Source organism: Felis catus, chromosome B1, assembly GCF_018350175.1.
Source record: "Felis catus isolate Fca126 chromosome B1, F.catus_Fca126_mat1.0, whole genome shotgun sequence".
NCBI lineage: Eukaryota > Metazoa > Chordata > Mammalia > Carnivora > Felidae > Felis > Felis catus.
Window position 1 is genome coordinate 50,658,720 of NC_058371.1, and position 19,898 is coordinate 50,678,617.

The 19,898-nt window shown below is 48.6% G+C and overlaps 1 long non-coding RNA gene across 4 annotated transcripts; it reads right to left on the reverse strand.

Moving 5' to 3' along the window:
• Positions 1 to 12,267: 12,267 nt before the first annotated feature.
• LOC109498875 lies at positions 12,268 to 18,997 on the reverse strand. 4 transcript variants are annotated; one of them, XR_002155848.2, is made up of 6 exons: positions 18,667 to 18,997; positions 18,160 to 18,266; positions 17,344 to 17,608; positions 16,771 to 16,826; positions 16,257 to 16,364; positions 12,268 to 15,909 (listed from the first exon to the last, which is right to left on the reverse strand). It is a non-coding gene; the product is annotated as an uncharacterized LOC109498875 (long non-coding RNA). The 4 variants fall into 4 exon arrangements; XR_002155849.2 differs by having other exon boundaries at positions 17,407 to 17,611; positions 18,667 to 18,995; XR_002155847.2 differs by having other exon boundaries at positions 16,257 to 16,360; positions 17,344 to 17,611; positions 18,667 to 18,993.
• Positions 18,998 to 19,898: the final 901 nt, after the last annotated feature.

The window sequence follows — 19,898 nt, forward strand, 5'->3', positions numbered from 1 at the left end:
TTTTTGTGCAGTCATCACCACCATCTGTCCATGGAACTCTTCATCTTGCAAAACTGAAACTCTGTGCCCATTAAACAATTCCCCAACCTTCCCTCTCCCCAGGCCCTGGCACCACCATTCTCCTGTCTTTCTCTATGAATTTAACCATTCTAGGTACCTCATGTATGTGGAATCATCCAGGATTTGTCCTTTTGTGACTGGCTTATTTCACTTAGCCTAATGTCTTCAAGGTTCATCCATGTTGTCATGTGTGTCAGAATTTTACTCCTGTTTGAGACTAAGTAATATTCCATTGTATGGATAGATGACATTTTGTTTATCCATTCTTCTATTGATGGGCTCATGGGCTGCTTTCACCTTTTTGGCCATTGCAAATAATGCTGCTATGAACATGGATGTGCAAATATATGTTTGAGCCTTTGCTTTCAATTCTTTTGGATTTGTACCTGGAAGTGGGGTTGCTGGACTATGTGGTCCTTCAATTTGTAATTTTTGGAGGAAACTGGTACTGTTTCCCATGGTGGCCGCACCGTTTTACATTCTTGAAACTACATGACTTTTTTAACAGCAGTCTATGTTAATTATCACTTTCTGTTATGTTTTTAGCCCTTTATACAAGTCTTCTCTTCCCTGTATTGTAAGTTTCTAAAAGTTAAGATCCATATCCAATTTTTCTTTGTTTCTTCCCATACATCTGGATTAGTGCCTTAATGTAGTGCTGTTCTGCCCATTACTCTTGTGACTCCCTGCTTGCTGGACTGAATTTCTATCTACACTGACATCCTACTAATGGTATTCACAAAGAGTCACACGTACACACTCACATCATAATCTTTCTACTCTTCATCATGGCAAATGAAACCTCTATCACAGGATATCAAGGAAAATCAATATATTTATTTGCACCAAGAATATGGTCCTGATGCACCAAAGTGACCCAGAACACTGAGTAGAGATGGGGCTTTTTCAGTGTTAGTTATTTGTTGCATCAGAACAAACCCACCTCACAGATTCACAAGTATTGCTTTGGGCTGGATGTTTCCATCCTCCCCTCCCCCCAAATCTATATGTTGAAACTCTAATCCCCAGTGTGATGATATTTGGAGGTGGAGCCTTTGGGAGGTAACTGTTTGAATGAGGTCATGGGGATGGAGACCCCATGATGATTGGCGCCCTTACAAGGGGATAGAGAGACCAGAGCTCTCTCTCTGCCACATAAGGACACAGGAATAGGGGCACCTGGGTGGCTCAGTCGGTTGAGCGTCCAATTTCAGCTCAGGTCATTATCTTGCAGTTTGTGAGTTTGAGCCCCATGTCAGGCTCTGTGCTGACAGCTCAGAGCCTGGAGCCTGCTTCAGATTCTGTGTCTCCTTTACTCTTTGCCCCTCGTCCACTCATGCTCTGTCTCTCTCTCTCTCAAAAAATATAAATAAATAAATAAATAAATAAATAAATAAACAAACCTTAAAGACACAGGGAGAAGGCAGATATCTGCAAACCACGAAGAGAGTCTTCACCAGCAATTGAGTTGGCTTCCCAGCCTCCATAACAGTAAGAAGTAAGAGTCTGTTGTTTATGCTACCCAGGCTATGTACTTGTTTTTTTTTTTTTATGTTATTTATTTATTTATTTATTTATTTATATTTATGTGAGAGAGACAGAGAGAGAGAGAAAGAGCACAAGTGCGGGAGGAGCAGAGAGAGGGAGACAGAGGATCTGAAGCAGGCTCCACGCTGACAGCAGAGAGCTCCATACGGGGAGCTCTGAACGGAAGTTGGACACTTGCCTACTGAGCCACCCAGGTGCCCTATGGTATTTGTTATAGTAGCCCTAACTGACCAAGATAGGATACAAAACTGGAAGGCTTCCAGGTAGCTCGCAACCTCCCTGTCAAGGTCAGGCTTGGTACCCTGCTTCCATTCCCATCCTGGAGCACAGCTTCTCTGTTGAATGAAGGTGGTGAAAATCTCCATCTTTCCTACCTGAGAAGGAAACGAAGGGGAATGGGAAGCGGTTCCTAAGCATTCTCAATCCCCACTACTTTGGGAGGAAGACATCCACACAACAGGCCTTTCTTTCTGTTTTCCCTTTTACATTCTTCTCCCATAGCTCCTGTCCTTCTTTCCTCAGGTTAACATTTAACTTGGGGAAAAAAATCAGCTACTTAGAATTTTGAGCAAATGTTAATCACCAACAGCAGTCTTAGTAATCTGCTTTTAACATTTCTCCTGAGGTGGGCAAGGCTAATTTAGCTCTTCAGTGGAGGTTCTGTCTGCTATTAACCTCTTCACCTCTTTGTCTTTCCCAAGTCTAGTTGCTTTTGCAGGTTTAATTGGATTAGGGTTAGGGTCTCAGATACTTTCAGATCTGGAACTTTTATTAGATGAGACAATGGAAAACAGGAGGTATGGGGGTTGGGGGACAGTAATTCAATGCCTGGCTCACAGGAGAGAATTAAATCCAGAATTAGTGAGGCCTGGAGGCAGGGCCTTTCTGTGGGGATTTCCTTCAGGTCCCAAATTACTCTGTGTCCAGGAACCCCTGGGAGATGAGGCCATAGGCATTTCTGGTGCTCCCCCCACCTTTTCCTTTCTTAGGGAGGAGATAAGAAGTATTAGTGGCTTGCGAGGGAGAGAGCACAGTAAGATAGAAGCAGGGTGGTGTTGTGAAAATCACCAAATGTTATACAGTTGGTTAAAAAAAAAAAGTAACAATTTGTGGTCTTCACAACCAGCTTCTCTCATAAACTAAACTTGACCCTGAAGCTTGCTGGGAGCTTGGCACCAGGGTCAGAAGTGATTAGCATTTTAAACTACAGGACTCCAGGGGCGCCTGGGTGGCGCAGTCGGTTAAGCGTCCGACTTCAGCCAGGTCACGATCTCACGGTTTATGAGTTCAAGCCCCGCGTCGGGCTCTGGGCTGATGGCTCAGAGCCTGGAGCCTGCTTCTGGTTCTGTGTCTCCCTCTCTCTCTGCCCCTCCCCCGTTCATGCTCTGTCTCTCTCTGTTTCAAAAATAAATAAACGTTAAAAAAAATTAAATAAATAAATAAATAAATAAATAAATAAATAAACTACAGGACTCCAGAGGATGTAATGGGCTCTGGTGCTGAGGCCTTCTGAAGAGGGAGGATATAGGAGAGAGATACCAGCCTGGTGGCTTTGAGTCCAGAAATAGGATATTCTACCAGGACCTCCATCACAAGTCCAAGGGCACCATTCACAGGACATGGGTGGTCACAGGACATTGTGGTATTAACTAGCCAGTACCTTTTTCTAGGTGGACACCCCTCCCTTACATCCACAGTTAACATGGGAGCTCCATGCCTACACCTAACTCACACTTAACCAGTTGGGGCTTTCCATCTCTTTGGTCAAGTTGATTGGCCCAGGGGTGGGCATCTGAGTTAGGCAGGCTATAAAATGTAAAACCCAGGAAAATCCCAATGGCCACATGTCTTGCTGTGAAGACCTGGGAAGCAGAGGCCAGTTTGCAGAAAGAGAAGAATTAAATACAAGCAGAAAGGCATAGAGACAGAAGACTAAAAGAGTGCATGTTTCCAGCCGTCCTTTAGTTACAAACAGATTCTTGTACAGGGTTTCATGAGTCACTAAATTCCCCTTCGTGCTTAAACTGGTTCACATTGGGTGTCTGTCACTTGAAATCATCAGAGTTCTGAATAATATGCCAGAGGTCAGGGTCATGGATGTAAACATACTACTGTTTGAAGTCCTTCATCAGATTTGGAATAGGAATCCTCCAGTGGTCAAGCCTTGCCCTGAGGAATTGGAGGCAGGCAAGAAGGGTTTCAGAGATCCAACCAAGGAGGAACGTTTGAGGATTTAAGCACAAAGTGGCAGGAGACACGTGATGATCAGAGGGTATGCAGGTGACCAGGGCGACTACCTGATATTAGACTTAGGGCAGTAAAATTTTATTCAGTGGGTTAGGACTCCTGACTCCACTCCATTTGTCAGAACTGCCTCAGAGTAATGATTGTCACAGCAGCAACAAAACCCAATTAAAAAATGGGCAAAGGACTTGAAGAGACATTTATCCAAAGAAGATATATAAATGGCCAATAAGCACATGAAAGATGCTCCAACACCACTAGTCTTGAGAAAAATGCAAATCAAAACCACGAGATACCACCTCACATCCACTAGGGTGATTGCTATTAAGAAAAAAACAACATGGGGCGCCTGGGTGGCGTAGTCGGTTAAGCGTCCGACTTCAGCCAGGTCACGATCCCGTGGTCCGTGAGTTCGAGCCCCGCGTCAGGCTCTGGGCTGATGGCTCAGAGCCTGGAGCCTGTTTCCGATTCTGTGTCTCCCTCTCTCTCTGCCCCTCCCCCGTTCATGCTCTGTCTCTCTCTGTCCCAAAAATAAATAAATGTTGAAGAAAAAATTTAAAAAAGAAAAAAACAACAACAGAATAATAACAAGGGTTGGCAATGTTGTGGTGAAATTGGAATCCTTGTGCACTGTTGGTGGGAATGTAAAATGGTGCAGCCACTATAGACAACAGTATGGTGGTCCCTCAAAAAATTAAAAAATAGGATTACTATGTGCTATAAACTGAATTGTGTCCCTCCCACCCCAACTTCATATGTTGAAGCCCTAACTCCCCACATGATGGCATTTGGAGATGGCAAATAGTATTTGGCAAATGGTATTTGGGAGGCGATTAGGCTTGGGTGAGGGTGGGACTATCATGATTGCCCTTATAAAAAAAGACCAGAGTTCTCTCTTTCTCCCTCTTTGTCACATGAAGACACTGCAAGAAGACAGCCATCTGCAAGCCGGGAAGAGAGCTCTCACCAGAACTCGACCATGCTGGCACTCTGATCTTGAACTTCCAGCCTCCAGACTTGTGAGAAAATAAATTTCTGTTGTTTAAGCCAGCCAGTCTGTGGTATTTTGTTATGGCAGCCTGAGCTGACTAAGACATTATATGATCCAGCAATTCCCACATGCAATCTGGCCCCACACTTTCTTTCTGGTATGTTGTCATTCATTATACCTAGGCTTAGTCTTGCAGAGTCTCCACATCCCTGGGATGGTCCTCAAGCTAATCTTTCCATTTAGGATGCTCCCCTCCCCTCAATATCCCACCTGCCTCTTGAAGTTTCCCTAACTCTCTCATTGGAAAAGGCATTTTTCTTTTGTTTGAACTCTCCTAGCATTTTGACTGTCTCTGTCATATGACACCAATCACACTTATCTTAGTTTTTCTACTGGTCTGTAAGATTACTGAGGGCAGAGAGGGAGTGAATCCTATGTATCTACAAGTTCCTCCTAGCTGACACCAATGTTTGACACACAGCAAGATTTTAATAAAAATTGCTTGAAAAATGAATATGGAGAAAGCTAGAAAAGGTCCGTAATTAACAGTATGAGAAATTAGCACAGAATTAAATTTAGGAGCATGTCCCATACTCGTGTCTATTTTCTCTCACATACAATTTGGTCTGTGAATAGGAACAAATGTCAGTCACTAGTGTGACCACGTTAGTCCTGTCATTTCTGTTGCACAGATGTACCAAGTTATTGTTGCCAAGAATAACCCTCCACAAAAGCCTTGCTCTCCCTGCTCCTTACACATGCACATAACAAAATATTCCTAGCAATTGCAGAAGGCTTCATGAAATCACAGAGGGGAAGGTCAGGAAGGGCTCGTCTCACAGGCCCTGGGTAGAGCAAAGGACAGGCCTGGTCCAATCTAGAATCTGAGGGAAGAGAAGGAGTCATTCCCTGTGTCTGGGGAGGGATGGACCCTGAGAGTAATGGCCAGTAAGCATTTACTGAGCACTTACTGTGTGCCAAGTATTATGCTGAAACCTGCATTGTCTGGCATGGGAGCCACTGGCTACGTGTTGTTAGTGAGCATTTGAAATATGACTACTACAACTGAAGAATGGAATCTTTAATTTAAGGTTAAAAACACATGCTCTGTTTGGTTATTAGAAACTGTTAAAAATGGTTAGAACTAACTTGGGCATGTGAATTTACCTCTTTAACTATACACTGTATGAAATTGGAGTATGAAGCAAGTATTTCTGATGAAAATTTAGCATATGAATTGAGTCATTCTATTGACTAAAATGGTAAGTATAACATACACATCAAAGTTTGAAGACTAACGATGAATAAAAGAATGTTAAATATCTTAGTAACAATTTTTATATTGATTACATGTTGAAATTATAATGTTTTGGGTTACATATATTGGGTTAAATAAAACATGATTAAAATTCATGTCACATGTTTCTTTCTACTTAAAATGTGGCTACCAGAGAGCTTAAAATTCCATATATGCTTGCATATAATTCTGTTGAATACTGCTCTGTGCTACGCTAAACATTTTAACACTCGTTGTCTAACTTAATCCTGACAACAACTCTATGAAGTAGGTAGCATAATTATCATCACTGTCTTACAGAATATGCTCAGAGAGGTTTAGCAACGTGCCTTATGTCACATAGCCCGGTGATGGAGCCAAGAATCAAACAGAGGTGGTCTGATGCTAGAGCTTGCAATCATATACCCTATGCTATGCTCTCTCTGGGGGCCAAGGGCTATGCCTGAGCATACAGGATTTTCTGCTCGGGTGCCAGAGTCACAAAGGGTCTCATATGCAGACTTTTTGGTAACATTTTTGGAAGATGCTATACATACCACCCAGGTTGAGTAGCAGAATTGAAAGCAGACATTAATCATGTAATTTGAAATTCTTCTTTCTTTTAAAAATCGATAGTTCCTCTTTTTATTTCATGTATTATTTTTTTATTTTTTTAATATGAAATGTATTGTCAGATTGGTTTCCATACAACACCCAGTGCTCATCCCAACAGGTGCCCTCCTCAATACCCATCAAATTCTTAACTATAAGCACATGAAGTACATCACAAGTTTGGTAACACTGCTTTCGGCACGTCTTAATTTTATAATATCCTGGAGGCCTCAAAAAATGGAAGAAAACCAAATCCCTCCAGACTTCTGGGAGGCTCTGGTATTGCATTAAATAATGTTCCTAGATGCCCCAAATGCTGTCTTGGATAGGTTTTAGTCAATAGAATGATGAGTGATTCAGGAATTGAATAAGACAGGTTTAACGCAACAGGGATGCAGTATGGCCTGGCAGCAAGATTATGCTCCTAACTTCTCATGCTACCTTGTTGCTATTGATTAATTGTCCACAAGAAGGTGGCGAGATGCTGAGGTAGAAGAGGAAGAGTGGAAAGATGAGAGACATTTGACATTTTCCAAATCCAAGTTTTCTAAGAGGTTGGCAGAAAGCTGAGAAGGCAGTTACTGTATGTGCTGGAAAAAAGTCACAACCTTTTCTGCTTCTTGCCCTACAAGAACATGCTCCGGGTCCTGACTTTGCCATTGTCTGAAACATAGATGCGCTGTGGGGACAGGACACAGTCAGGGTGTCAAGGGGAAGAGGGAGCTCCACTAGACAAGGGAAGGGTCAATTAGAGAGAGGAAAGTGAACAAAACCAATGCTGGACTGTGGCAAAGTCAAGCTCTACCCAATTCCACTTGTGCCTGGAACTCCTTTGAGTCTGCTTTGGATTCTGGAGTGAAGTGGGATCACCATGTCATATAGGCCAGCATTTAAGTGAATAATTAATTGTGATTCATGGAACAGCAAAATCAGAATTCACAATTATGCAAAGTGACATGAAAAGGCTGGTTTTAAATGTGGTGGCCATAGTCTGGGCCAGTAGGCATTTATTATGCAAAAATCACAGGTGTTTTTCTTAAAGGCTCTAGGTGCTCCTCCCTGCCTTCTATACGGACTAGTATAATGTCAGAGCTTAAGGTGGGAACCAACAAGGATTCATTTGGGGTTCTTGGAATGTGGGATTTTTAAAAAAATTTTTTAAATGTTATTTATTTTTGAGAGAGAGAGAAAGAGAGAGCATGAGCAGGGAGGGGCAGAGAGAGAGGGAGACACAGAATCTGAAGCAGACACCAGGTTCTGAGCTGTCAGCACAGAGCCCAAAGCAGGGCTCGAACTCACGAACCATGAGATCATGACCAGAGCTGAAGCTGGACACGCTCAACCGACTGAGCCACCCAGACACTCCCTTGGAATGTGTTTCTTAATGAACTATGTCATATCTATGTGTTTGGAGCATTGGTCTGTCTGGCAACGATGCTTTCCTCACACAAAAAGTGGGAAGGCTGGTATTTCCCAACTTTCCCAAGTTGATGTTTCTCTGCTTTCCCACTTTTAAATGCCTTTACAAGAAACTCCAACAACTGAATCCCACTTGCTACATTAAGCATCTCTTCTAAAATGGAAATATCTCTGGGACAGTTAAGAGACTGAGCTATTCACATACTGGTATGAGATGGCTTGGCATCACTGATTTTCTCCTAACACCTGTTGACCATTGAGAATATAGATGTTTTCACCGGGCTGGGAGGAGGACAGTAGAAGGGAATAGAATTGGTATTTTTGTGTTTACTTACAGCACACCCCCATGGGGCAGACCTTGGATGAGATGTGATTGGGGGTGACGAATTGGAGAGATTTGCATAGAAGGGTAATTAGAAAGTGAAAGAAGTGCTCTACAAGGAAGATGGAAGGATTTGTTTGTTTGTTTGTTTGTTTGTTTGTTTTTACTCTGAATTTATGTCTGGGACTGGGCATGTACACAGTCTCTACAACGCATGGACCACTTGGAAATCAAACTCCAGACACCTGGATGAGTTAAGCAAGGCTGAGGCTAGGGGACGAACCAGAAACATCTTTAGACCCCTTCATTCTGTGAGGTCACTCTATTTTCTGCCCAAAAGCCCTGAATGCACAATTGGAGCTTTTCTGCAAGAAAAGCAGGACAGCTGCTGCTAATTTAATTACATCCAATTTGGTGGTATTTACTGAGCCTTATGTGTAAGGCACCTTCTTAACAGTGTTCCAGACCTACATGCACCCTCACTTCCTTCCTCTGAAAAACCTGACCATGGGATTCCCAGGCCATGGTGAAAGCCTTCAGCCTCCTCTGGCTGAAGGGGAGGGGGCCTCCAGGTGGCTCAGGGAGGCCCCAGCTAAAACCAGTTGCTCTGACATTTTGTTTTCTCTCCATTCGATTCCGATGCTGACACTATGCAGGTTGCTATAGAACTGCCAGAGATAAATGTAAGAGCACATCAGAGCATTTAAAGCATTAATTCAAAGGGGGGCTGGAAGAAGGGAAAACAGACAAAGAAGGATCTTCCTGCTGTCGTTATGATTTTTACTTTTATTTTCCTGTTTCCAGAGCACCAGTAATGGGAAGTGCTTGCTTCTGTGTATCAGTGAACTCGGGGCACACAAATAAAAGGAGGCAAAAAACTACTTTTTTTTTTTTAAGGCTCTTGTCCCCAGTTGCATCAGCTCCACATGCTAAGGAGTGAAAGCAGGAGCGGTTTCCAGGGTATCTGTGGTAGAGACAAAAGCTGCCTCCTCATCTCTGAAAATGGTTCCTTTTTCAAACCGCATTTTCAAGTTTCCCTCCTTGAAATATGAAATGACATGGTCTGGGCACTGTTAGAGTCCAAGGTGTCATATACATGCAGTAGGTAGCTCGCAGGCGGCCCCTGGGGGAGGTGACAGGAGAGCCAGGCTGCAGGGGAAACTCTAAGGATGAGGCACCCTTGCTTCTGGCTGAAACAGGCTACTCCAAAAACCGCTCCAGAACAAGGAAGCCCAGAGGTGGTGAAGAGAGAGTTGAAAAACTTAAATTTTCTTTTCTAAAAAGTGCCGATTGTATACTTCACCTGCGAAGAAGAAATTTCTCTCAAAAGGAGAAAAAAAAGTCTCAAAGTAACCCCCCCCCCCCAACTGCGCTAAGTGCTGGGACAAACAAAATGACTGATGTGCCCTGTAAATCATCTAGGGGTGGGGGAGGGGTCTGAGTCAGGCAAAGGGAAAAAAGCAGAAGCCAGGCATAGTGTTAGCTGATTCCAGCAGAGGCAGTAAGCAGCAAGGGGCCTGGGCTATGGGATACATAATTGGCTAACGAATAATAAAGCCAAAATTGGATATTAACAGCAATTAGTTTCTGTAGAGGCACTAGGGAAAAGAGCTGCAGAAAACCCCATTGGGCCTTAAACCGAGGCAATCTGAAATTAAACCAGTGTCTCAATTAAATGGGAATAAATATTGCCACATCAATCTGTGTAAGTGTGAGAGGGGGCTGAAGGGAGGCCCCCTGTGAAGTCCAGGTGCACTTTCCTGTATGTCAGAAGCTTTCAGTGGCATGACCTTTGCCAGGCACGTTCTGGTCCGGACCTGTGGTCTCTTGAGGCCAGTCGGCCTCCTTTTCCTGGGGCACATGACCTTGAGACCAGGGCTCTAAAGGTTATCTCAGGGCACTGGTCTGTTAATCCGAAGGAGCCTCACATCATGGACTCTGCACCCTGGTGGGCCTAGCAGGTGAGGAAAAGGAGGGAATTAAGTTCTTTTTAGAAGAGAGACCGCGCCCAGGGGACGGGAAGGACTCCTGGGAGAGCGGCAAGGGTTCGGAGGTTCAAGAAGAAAGAGCATGTCTGCTTCTCTCTTTCAGACCAATTTCTCGGCTCCCTCTCCTGTGGCTAAAGGAGAAATGTGTATTTTCCTTCTGGGTTGAGGGTTTTGTGTTGCTGTTTTGGCTTCTCTAGAGAGTGCTGTGAGGGTGCGGAAGGAGGGTGTTGGGGATGATGAGGACGTGTTGCTAGGTCCTGGGGGAAGGTGCCCGCTGCCCCGGCCCTGTGGCCAGGTCACCGTGGGTATGGGGATAGGAGAGGCTGGGCGCCGTAAAGGGGAGTCACGCAGGATGCACTGGGACGGAAATCCCTCCCCTTCCAAAAATCTACCCTTAAAGTGCTTTCACCCTGCCGCCGGGTTGGTGGGGAGTCGGGGGAGTGGCTGAACAGTGACCTTTCGGTAGAGCCCCAGTCTCAACCTCCTCCCTGGGCTGTGCCTGCCCCTCTTTCTCGCACATTCTGAGGCTTTCCGGGGTGCGGGATGAGGTTGTGGAGACTGCAGCTTCTAGAGTGGACAGAAAGGCGGCCTGGAGGAGGATGAGGGGAGAAGAACGGCCCCTGGCCCTCCCCGCGCGCGCGCAGGCTAGGCCGGGGGGGGCCACGGCGGGAAGGCGCAGGGTCTAGGCCGCAGCCTGCGGCTGGGCAAGCGCTGGGGTGCCGAGAAGGGAGGACATTCCATTCTGCCAAGGCCTTAGGTTTGCCACGTCCCATTTTTCAAAGCTAAAGATGTACCCCCGCCTTGGCCCTCCCCCTATTCCCACCCCGACTCCGTAATCGTCTCTAACGTTGACTGTCGTGTGTCCATCTGGCGCTTGAGCGAAATTGGGAAACGGAGGTGAGCGGCAGGGGGAAAGAGGTGGGCCCCTCCAGGGCTGTCTTCACCGTGGGGGTTCCGAGGCTACCCCTCAACTTCGGATCAGTCCGAAGCTTTGGGAAATGCAGGACGACCCAGGGCCTTGGGGCCCAGCTCCTGCTCCTCTTCGCCTTGCTCAATTTATAGGTCTCAGGGGCATTGGAGAAAGAGAAAAGTGAAAGCCTCCTGTACGCTGGAAAGCAGGTCACTGGGAAGCCCTGGGGATGGGGCCGCAGGCCGGGTGGGTGGCAAGGCCTAGCCGGGTATGCCCCCGCTACGGAGGCTGGACTGTACACTCATGCTTTCCGCAAAGACCGGCCTTAAATGGGCTAGGCGAAGTAGCAAGTTGAACTTCCCCCGACAGTACTGCCTCCTAGGTTCTAAGTCTCAATATTTGGACATGTTTAAGAAATAGACTGGATTTTAATTTAAAATAAACCTGCCCCCACTTTAATTCTGAGAAAGCCCCTAGTGATCCTCGAGGTTTATTTTGGGGGGCTTATGCAGCAATGACCCAGGTCCTCATTTCTGGGGAAACACTTCTTAGGACAAAGGGAGAAGGGTAAGAAATGAGGTGAGCCCTATTGAGAGCTGCTGACACTTCATTTCTGACCTGGAACATTTTTTGCTCTCAATAAGGCCTGCATTTTTTCCAGGCCATCTAAATTTGGTGCAGATCTCTCCAGGCCCCAGGCATCCAGGATAAGGTGGCACAGAGCAGCACACATTGACTGGACTTCAGCCCCTTTGAAGTCCTTTCTCTTGTTTTAGGTCTACATTGGAGATGCAATGAACTATTAAATGTTTTAGTTTTTTTTTTTTTCTTTTAAACTGGAGTCAAATTGAGTAAGACTTGGCAAAAACACCCCAATGAAAGAATTGTAGATGGGACTTGGAAGAAAAAAAATCTTTATTAGGCATCATAATTCTCATAATTGTTATTATTGACATACTCATCACTGTGAATCAGCCAGGCGAGCCTCAAACACATACTACCAGCACAGCCCTCAGTCCCGGTTGACTCATGGGGCTCTAAAACCACCCACAGAGTAGATGAGGGAGGCTCCATCTGTCCTAGGGAGAGTGCTTTGCAGCTGCCCCCAGAGGACTCCATTCTAAGGTTGGAACAAGGGGGTGGGGGTATTATGTAAGTTCAGTAGAGGCAAAGAGAAAATTATTTCCCTGTGGAGACAGTATAGATGGATAGATTTCTCTGTGTGTGTGTGTGTGTGTGTGTGTGTGTGTGTGTGTGTGTTTAAATGCTTTCCTATAAATGTTAGCGATGGATGTGGTTAGGAGAGAAAATGTATGTATATATGTACATACACGGGCATATGCCTGCTCAGAGAGCACCCTTCCGCTCTCTGAGCGGAATTATTTATTTCTCTGGCTAAGGCTCCTCATGCAGCCACAAAAATTGTCTCTGCTCCCCACCCCTTTGGTGATAGAAATGACAGAAGAGTTTACCTTAGCTTTTGTTAAAAGATCAGTTTCTTTTCTGCTTAAACAGAGATCTCGCCTGGGCCGTCGCTGGCAGGGGAGACAAGAATATTACCATTTTTTCCTTTGATACATTTCTAAATCCATCTTAATGTATCTCATACAGTCACCTTGGGCAACATATGAGCTCCCATGGTCACGAGGACCATAATGATGGTAATGTGTGTGGACTCATGGGGGCCTTCTTAGCATATTCAGTCAGCACACTGCCTCAACGTGTCCTGTGTTTTAAAAATCATGTATTTTTCCCTTCATTTAAGTCACAGGATATAATTAGAGGGGCTCAAATGGACAGGGAGGGGGTCTGAGAAATGCCTTGGAAGAGCATCAGTCTTCAGTTTTCTTACATAAATATCACTAGGCATAAATAGGCCCAGAATATAGCAGAAGGGAAGAAGCTAGGACTGACCTTCACTCAGACACCTCTGTTTGGTGAACACAAAGGGGGCCTTGAAATTACACCAGGAGCAGAGTGTACATTCATCTCTGCCATTTGCAGTCATTAAAGCCCCACATAAAAATACATTTCATAATGAGACCTGGTGAACACAGGAAAACCCCACACCCATGCACACAGACCCGGCAAACCTAGAACACTCCCACACCCATTAAAGCTTTCTGGAACAAGAGTTTACATAAGTAATAAAAAATATGCCCCTCCCTTCCATAGTTTATCAGCAGCAGGAACCTGGCAGGCCTTGTCCATGGTGCCTGTGGTTGAAGCTCTCAGGGAGAAGCGTGTTAGGTTTCCACCTAAAAGGGCCATTACTTGGGGGAGGCATCTGGAGATTGTGCTGACGGGCAGGCACATCAGTGAAGGGTACAGCCCTGTCTGATGGAGTTATGGGAAAACAATCAGAGATGAATCTCACTATCGTGGGCAACCGTAGGGCAAAGGGTTGGTCATCGGAGGCTTAAATTGTGCCCCCAAACCACAAAAGCAGCCTTCTTAGGGGAGGAGGGAGGCAAGGGGATTTATACCCCAAGGAGGCACCATTTGGAGGATGATCTGTTTTGAAGGCAGTGGCTGCCTGTGCCTCTTAGGACAACCCTGGCTAAGGTTCAGGGGGCAGAGAAACTGCGCTCTCTTCTGTCCTTTAGCCAAACTTGCCTTCTGGGAGTTGAGGGATAGCACCATGCCTGCAGTTTGCATGATGGAAACTGCAGCCTTCTAGAGAGAAGGGGTAAGCAGGTGGTGGCAGAGAAGGTTCTGGGAGTATCTAGATGGGATACAGCACGTTTAACCTCTCCTGACTCCAGATACTCCTTTAGGAGGGCAGAGGAAGAACCTAAGATATAATCATTACACGGTGATTGGCACATAATAGGTACTTAATAAATATTTGGGAGGAAATGAGGCTTGGGATCCATGGTATCTTGAAATGCTAATTTGCTAAGTGGGCTAGACTGAGGCTTTGCAGAGGAAAGAATGCCTCAGTAAGCTTCACCCCGAAACTCCTTTAGGCCTTGGTTAACGCGTGAAGAATCAAGACTAAAATCCTGTGCATCCCTTACGGCCTTGGTCTTGCAAAGACAGGCCTCTGCCAAGGGTGGGCAAAGGGATGCAGCCGGCTTCCTGGTAGGATGATCCAGCTCTTGGCCTCCTTTCTCTGCAGGGACCTGTCCCTCTCCCATTTCCTCCACCTGGAAATTTATGAGTTTAGGTCTTGCCACCATCCACTGCAGCTACGGGGGCTCTCTAGGATCAGCTGCTGGTCTGTATCGAGTGCTGGGGAGGAAGGCCTGATTTGGGAAGCAGGTTCTTCAGAATGAGGGAGGGTTAGCGCTTTCCATTCCCTGACAGCCCCTTTCAAAAGAGGCTTTCCTCAGAATCAACACTTGTGCACATTCTGTTTTTCCTTCAGTTCAGATTTAAGAAGGAATTCATCCCCTCCCCCCTTTGGTACATGTAGGTTACTGCGCCTCTCCCTTCCTCTGCATCTCCTGGATCTCTGCCTGAAACTACAATTACAGCCGCAAGGAGGAAGTGAGATGCTCCTAAGAGCCCTGGCCACGCTTTCAGCCCTGATTGAGCTTATGAACCCTCCAGGAGTTTGTTCCTTCTTCCTTCTATATCCCAATGACTTCCTTAAGCTTGTCAGGTGCCCACAGCTCGACAGCAAAGAATGACAAACACCTCCCTCCTCCCTTCCAACTGGCTACCCACTCCGCCCCCCCCCCCCCACACCCCCAGCCTCAAGGAGAACACAATATATCTGTGGTCCAAGCCCTGGCACAGACTGCCAGTCTTCTGGATGCCAGATTATTTTTTTTAAAGGGCGAACCAAAAGCTAAGCCCAGAACAAAAACACAGCCACGGAAGGTGTCGACCCACATACAATGCGCCCCGAGCCCAGAGAAAAATATGCACACAGAAGCACTCCGTAATGCGCTCACAGGCACCCCCCCTCCGCCCCCATCGCATCTGTGCTTGCACAGATCTGTTTCTGTCACAGAATCAGCTTCTCTCCCTGAGTCTGTCTGCCTCTCTAAGCCCATGTCTGTCACAAGCTGCACACCTCCCCGCCCCAAGGGCTCCGGTTCAGGGTTAGCCCAGCCAGCGGGAGCCCGAGACCCCTCCCGCCCGAAGCCGCGGCGCTGAGCTCTGCGGAGGGCGCCTCGGCTCTGTGGCTCCTTCCCGGCGGGCCCTCGCGGACCGACGGTGCTCAGCCAGCCCCATTCTTGGCATTCACCGCGTGCCTTAATTGTATGGACATTTAAATCAAGGTCCGCTGTGAACACGGAGAGAGAGGCCTTTCTCCTGAGGAAGTAAAGGAGGAAGGAAGGACAGGTGGAAGAAAGGAAGGGGGGTGGGGAGAAGATGGGATGAAAAAAACAAGGAAAAATAAGTAAAAAGAAGGGCGCGTGCGTGCGCACTGACAGCGGGGAGAGGGTTGGGGGTGGGGAGGCAGGGAGAACAGGACCACAGCATCCTCCCTACCGCAGCTCCCCCAATCACACAGACAATGAGATAACAGCGACGTCTTCCAAAGGCTCTTTGTTCTCCCCCATCCTTTCGGATCCAGGCTTTTTCCTGCAAAGCGGAGGGGGTGGAGGGTTGGGGGTGTGGGTGGAAGTGGGAGACGGAGGGGTGCCTCCCCCGTGTTAATTACCCCGACTCCCTTACCCCCTTCCTCACGCCTCGCCTCCCCTGCAGCTCCAGACAATGAAAAAACAAAAACAAAAACAAAAACAAAAACAAAACACAACACCAACCCCACCTCGCCCCAGCACAGCAAACCCTACCCACCCATCTCTCACTCTCAGTTTAGCCCAGTAAACTGAGGGGGCCAGGAGGAGGAAGTCGAGGGCACAGAAAGCGGAGGGCAGCGGGGGCTTGGCAGCGGCTGCCAGAGCAGGGCGCGCCGCCGCCGCCTTTACCTCGCTGGCTGAGTGCGGGCGCAGCCTGGCCGGGCGTGCCGCAGGGGCGAACTGCCGCGCTCCGGGCCGGGATCAGCCTTCCGAAACTCTCCTGCTGCAGTCCTCTTGCTCAGGTCCCAAGTGGTGGAGGGGAAAAAGGAAAAGAGGGGGAAAAAAAGGGAAAAAAAAAAACCCATAAGAGCGAGGCCCATCTGGCCCCTCATCAGCTTTGTCAAGTCTTGCATACGCTAAAATGCTAATGACCTAGATAGCTCATGCAAAATGCAGCAGGGAGGGAGGGAGTGAGGGAGGTGGGAGGGAGGAAGAGAAAGAGTGATGGGGGGAGAGCGAGGGAGGAGGAGACGGAGGGGAGGGGAGGAGAGGAGAGGAGGGAGGAGGGAGGAGAGAGGGGGAGAGGGAAAGGGAGAGGGGGGCAGAGAGAGGGAGAGAGAGAGAGAATATATATGTCTTCGAAACACCCCTACCACTCTCCTCACCCCACCCCACCCCACCCCAAACTGTCAACGGGCTTTACCAGGTAAAGGGTGGGCGTAGATTTAAAAGGTCACTGTGTCTAATGCAGCTGGATCCCTAGGTCAAAAAAGGGGGGAGGAACAGAGGATGAGAGTCCCCAAAGCCAAAGGGATAATAAGACATTATTTTAAGCCCCCTCCCTCCATGCGCTCCTTCACCTCTCCACTCTGTTTACACACAAATCCAGACGCCTCCTTAAGTGTGTACATGGACATATCAATTTTTCATCAATTTCTCAGAGCTTCTATCGGCAGACACCCATATTCTCCTCCCCAGCAAAACTCATCTTGTGAAGCTGAAGGGGGTTTAAAAAAACCTCTTTTTTTCCCCAAAACCCTCCTCCAGCTGGCCAGTCCCCACTCACCTACACCTCACTCCACTCTCCCGTTAGCCCCCGGACAACATCTCCGGTGTCTACTTTTTTTTCTAAGCCTTCTACTTCCTAGTCTCTTCTCCAACACCTGGATCTCGAGGAGGGGAGGCAGGGGAGCAGGAAAGCCAACTTAAGTCTACCTGACCTCCCACCATTCAGTTCTCTTTCCCAGAAAAAAAACGAAACAAAACAAAACCTTACCCCTCTCCAACAATGTCATCGTTCAAGCATGCCAAAAGGGTAAATAAAATTCAATCCGAATACCCTCAGAGGTCCGCACGCTTCATGGGCGCTCTTTGGCACGGGAGATCACTCCAGTTCCCAGCCAGCGCTCCCGTGCGTCCCTTCTTGCCGAGCCCAAAGTGCTTTGTCCTGGGGTCCACTCAAGGTCTTCCTCTTTTTGTTCTTTTTAAGAGACTGGTCGCAGTCCGAAGTGTTTCAGCCAACCCATCGAAAGGCAGTAGATCTACTGGAATAAAGGGATCAAGATATATACATGCAGATGAATGAGGGAGGGATGCGGACAGGCAAAAGGAAGCCCACATCTAGGGAGCGGCCGCCCCGGCCCGGCCCCAATTGCTTCCTTCGCTGGGGAAGGGGCGGGTGGCGAGAAGGCGCTGGTGGTCGCTCCACCTGGCAGGAGGAAATGATAACCATGATAAGGAGCATCATGGTGATGATCATAAGCATGATAAAAAATTCAGAATCTCCCTTTGGTGAACCAGAGCATGCGTGCAGGAGGGACTGCACTGCTGGCTGCAGCGGCCGGGGGGAAGGAGAGGAGCGCAGGAGGCAAAGGTTGTGGCGGCAGCACCCTCAGATGAATAATAATAACGCGCAGCGCAAGTTGCGGTTCAGCCTGAAAATCCAGCCCTCCGCGTGAACTCGCGTCGAGTGCGGATTGCAGGGGATGAGGAGGAAGGGGGGGAGGGGAGGGAGGTGAAGGGAGGGGGAGGCGGGTAGAGAGGAAGGCAGAGAGGGACAGACAGAATTTGGAGCCTTTTAATTTATCCTTACCAAGCCCTAATCTCGTTCGCCATCCTCTTTGGGTGAGGTCGATCTCCTTTTTAAAAATTATTATTCTTTTAACGGATTATTCAGCTAAAAGAAGCCACATCTGCTGACTGTACCGAAAACAAGAGGATTAGGAGCCGGTCCACAGAGCGGGGCCCGCAGCCCCCCACCCGCTCTCTGCACCAGCACACGTCATTCTCACTGCCCCCGGGTACCTCCCTCTCCTTCTTGCTCGGGGAGAGCTGTGCCAAGGAAAATGCGGATTTGGGGAAAGTGAGAAGTGGGAGCGCTCGGAAGAGCGGGAAAGCCAAGGTTGGAGGTGGCAATTCGCACCCCCACATTCACACGCGCTTCCGTTTATCCGTTTCTATCCTGGGCAAAGGGGGCGCTTTCGCGATGCCCACAGCGCGGCACCTGCAGTGAAGCGTGCCCTCCGCCCCCTAAACGTAACCGCGGCTGCACCAGTCCCCGGCAGACTCCCTTCAGCAGTCCTGGGTGTCAAACCTATACCTTAGGTCGACCGCCCCCTCCTCTTCCTCCGCCCCAGTAGCCGCGGCACCAGGGTTCACCCACTCCCTGTCTCTTCCGCTTTTGCAAACGGAGTGGGGGGCTCAGGGCACACTCACGCCCCCAGCTTCTCGTCCCCAGGCTGGAGGCGCCAGACAGAGGTTTCCGCGGACCGCGCGGCGCGGGCGAGGCCCAAGGTGGGGGGTGGATGGGGGGGGGTATGCTGCGGCGGATGCGGTTGACATCACTGCGGAGAGCACGCGGCTGTCCGGCCGCAGCAGCGCCGCGAGCGTCTTTGCACCTCCCCTCCTTCCCTCCCTGCCAGCCTCCAGCAGCGTCTGGGCAGGACAGTGGCGGGGGTGGGGTGGCGTGGGGAGAAGGGTTGTGGTGGTGGGGGAAGGTAGTCCCTTCCTCCGCCCCCCGCCCCCCCGCAGTCAAGGTGAATGTGAAGGAGAGCGGGAGCGCGTGCCCGCGCCTCTGGGTACGTGCGCGCGCCCCTCCCGGGTCCCCTCCTCCCGGTTGCCACCACCCCCCCGCCCCCCGCCCCCTGCCGCCGCCTCCGCGCCCTCCAGTCCGCCCGCGCCCGCCGGGGCCAGATGGACTCCCGAGATTAGAGAGGCACAAAAGTGCGTCTCCACGTCCGGCCGCCACCCGTCCCGCGTACATTTAGACTCACTTCGGGAGGCGCCTTTGTTGTGTTGGTTGTGGCCGTGTAGTGTGTTTTTCCGGGAGCACGGGGTTAGCTTGGCCTTAAGGAAGGACTCAGGATGAATCTGCCTATGAAAACAAAACCCAAAGGCACCCCCCAGACCAGACCCTCCGCAAAAACCCAGCGCCAGCAATGAGAAATCTTCGGTCTTTGCGAAGAGTCCGTTCTGCAGTCGCGGGAGTCCACCTCAATCCCGGCGATTTCCGCACACGCAGGGCCCATCTGCTTCTCCTGTTCGGGCTTTTCTTCTTTGATGACTTTTAAAAAATCCACAACAACAACAACAACAACAATAATAACAGCAACAACAACAACCAAAACTGTTTCTTGGGCAGCACTGGATTCAATGCAAGGAGGGATGGATAGGTAGAGCAAGCCCCTGACAGCTAAGAGCGGCTCCTCAAATCAGATGGCCCGTGCGGGGCGGCTGAGAGAGCGGTCCTGCGGGGGTCGCTGCAGATGGGCGCCCACCGAGCGGGAATGGTCCAAATGAATGGAGACCCTGGGCGCTGTCCTGCCAGCTTCA